The sequence below is a fragment of the Enhydra lutris genome, unplaced genomic scaffold, assembly GCF_002288905.1.
Source record: "Enhydra lutris kenyoni isolate GAN:26980312 unplaced genomic scaffold, ASM228890v2 scaffoldscaffold4, whole genome shotgun sequence".
NCBI classification, from domain to species: domain Eukaryota; kingdom Metazoa; phylum Chordata; class Mammalia; order Carnivora; family Mustelidae; genus Enhydra; species Enhydra lutris.
This window is the reverse complement of record NW_019154088.1, coordinates 47,784,334-47,784,639: the sequence shown is the minus strand read 5'-3', so window position 1 is coordinate 47,784,639 and position 306 is coordinate 47,784,334.

Sequence of the window (306 nt, the reverse complement as noted above, 5' to 3'; positions counted from 1 at the left end):
AGTCGTCCGCTCCCTCAAGGTCCCCGGGAAACATCTGTGGGTAGAAGGGGCTCCACTACACAGAGCGCGCGACGGCCTCCCGCACTTAGTCTGGCAGACTTGGCCCTCCGTCCTCCCCCGACCACCAAGACGCGCTTCTCCTCCGAGGAGACAGAGCGGCCGGCCCGTTAGCTGACAGCGCCGCCCGGCGACCCGCAGCTCTAGCCGCGCCCCGGAGCTGGGGTGGGGGAGGGGCGGCGGCGGCGCTCTCGCAGCGTCGAGTTTCCCAGAATTCCCAGCGGTCGCGGGGAAAGTTTACGGGACGTA